This window comes from Papio anubis, chromosome 16 (assembly GCF_008728515.1).
Source record: "Papio anubis isolate 15944 chromosome 16, Panubis1.0, whole genome shotgun sequence".
Lineage (NCBI taxonomy): Eukaryota > Metazoa > Chordata > Mammalia > Primates > Cercopithecidae > Papio > Papio anubis.
The window spans coordinates 70,614,616-70,616,538 of NC_044991.1; the positions used below are offsets into that span (position 1 = coordinate 70,614,616).

Genomic DNA, 1,923 nt, shown 5'->3' on the forward strand with positions numbered 1-1,923 from the left:
GAGAAGAAAGATAATGAGATAAAAGTCATACTGGAAAATATAAAAGATTTAGACGAAAGATCCAGGAGTCCTAACATGTAAAGAACAGAAGTTCCAGGTAGAGACAAAATAGGAGAAGGAAAAGAGGCAATAATTAAATATATATCAGAAGAAAATTTTCCTGAGCTGAGGAAGTACCTGAATAGCCTGTTCAATCCATAGAGACACAAGGGCTGCCTGGCCAAGAAATTACTCACATAATAGAATGGAAGAAATTCACACAAGGATATGCAAGAACTCAAAGGTATGCCTGAAGATAAGAAATAGCCTATGTGAACAAAAATATGGTTGCTGCTTCACTTCGGCCCTCCAAATCTCCCACAAGAACCTCTCTTGGCCGGGTGCAGTGGCTCACGCCTATAATCCCGGCACTTTGGAAGGCTAAGGAGGGTAGATGTTGAGGTCAGGAGATCAAGACCATCCTGGCCAACACAATGAAATCCTGTCTCTACTAAAAATACAAAAATTAGCTGGGCGTGGTGGCACATGCCTGTAATCCCAGCTACTTAGGAGGCTGAGGCAGGAGAATCGCTTGAACCCGGGAGGCGGAGGTTGCAGTGAGTCAAGATCACACCACTGCACTCCAGCCTGGGCAACAGAGTGAGACTCCTTTTCAAAAAAAAAAAAAAACAAGAAATGTATAGGTAAAGAAGTTTGTAAAATGTAGTTCATCCCAGCCAAATTCACATATTTTAAAGCTACTATACCAGCTAAGGCTAAAAGAACAGAACAGATCTTTTTAGTCCCATCTTCTCTGGATGGCTTCCAGTCAATGCCTAAGCAAGGCAGTATCAAAGGCTTAGACATTTCTGCCCAATGGGGGAATTCCCTTAGTAGGCAACTGTTGCTCCAGAGCTCCCCTGTCAGGCTGGCAGAAATAGTATTAGGAATTCATCGTGAGGTGACAGCTCCCCTGCTTAAATCCTGCTTCTTCCCATTTTCTTTCACAGGTGTCACTCTACAATAAATCTTTTGTATTTCTAATTCTGTCTTAGCATCTGCATCTCAGAAATTCCAACCAGTATAAAATAACTTTAAAGCAACCATTATAACTATACTCAAGGACTGAAAATATACTTCAAATAAATGAATAAATAGGAAATTTCAACAGATAAATAGAAACTACAGAAAAGAATCAAATGAACATGCTAGAATTTAAAAATTCAATATCTGGATTTTTTAAAGGTCACTGGATGGCTTAACAAGAGACAAGAGGTGACAGAGAGTCAACAAACTTCAAGATAGGTCAATAGAAGTATCCTACCTGTCCTCACTTCAGCAGTACATATACTAAAATTGGAACGATACAGAGAAGATTAGCATGGCCCTGCACAAGGATGATATGCAAATTCGTGAAGCATTATAAAATAATTTTTAAATTTTTTAAAAACGAAATATCCTAGCTGAAGAATAGAAAAATAAAAAATGGTGAAATTTCAATGACCTATGGAGCAATATCAAAAGTTTTAACTTTGTATCATTGGAGTACTTGAAGGCAAGAAAAGATTAGGACAAAAAAGTTGTGGGCTAGGCCCAGTGGCTCACGCCTATATTCCCAGCACTTTGGGAGGCCAAGGCGGGTAGATTACCTGAGGTCAGGAGTTCGAGACCAGTCTGACCAACATGGTGAAATGCCATCTCTACTAAAAATATAAAAAATTAGCCGAGCATGGTGGTACATGCCTGTAATCCCAATCTCAGCTACTTGGGAGGCTAAGGCAGGAGAATCTCTTGAACCCAGTAGGCGGAAGTTGCAGTGAGCCAAGATCATGCCCCTGCACTTTAGCTTGGGCAAAAAGAGTGAAATTCCATCTCAAAAAAAAAAAAAAAGTTTTGTGAAGAAATAATGATCAAATTTTTAGTGCAAGTTATAAATTTATAGAT

General features: G+C 39.3%; 1 non-coding gene across 1 annotated transcript; it reads left to right on the forward strand.

Moving 5' to 3' along the window:
* Positions 1-1,305: 1,305 nt before the first annotated feature.
* Positions 1,306-1,411, forward strand: LOC116270942. Its single transcript, XR_004179237.1, has one exon. It is a non-coding gene; the product is annotated as a U6 spliceosomal RNA (small nuclear RNA).
* Positions 1,412-1,923: the final 512 nt, after the last annotated feature.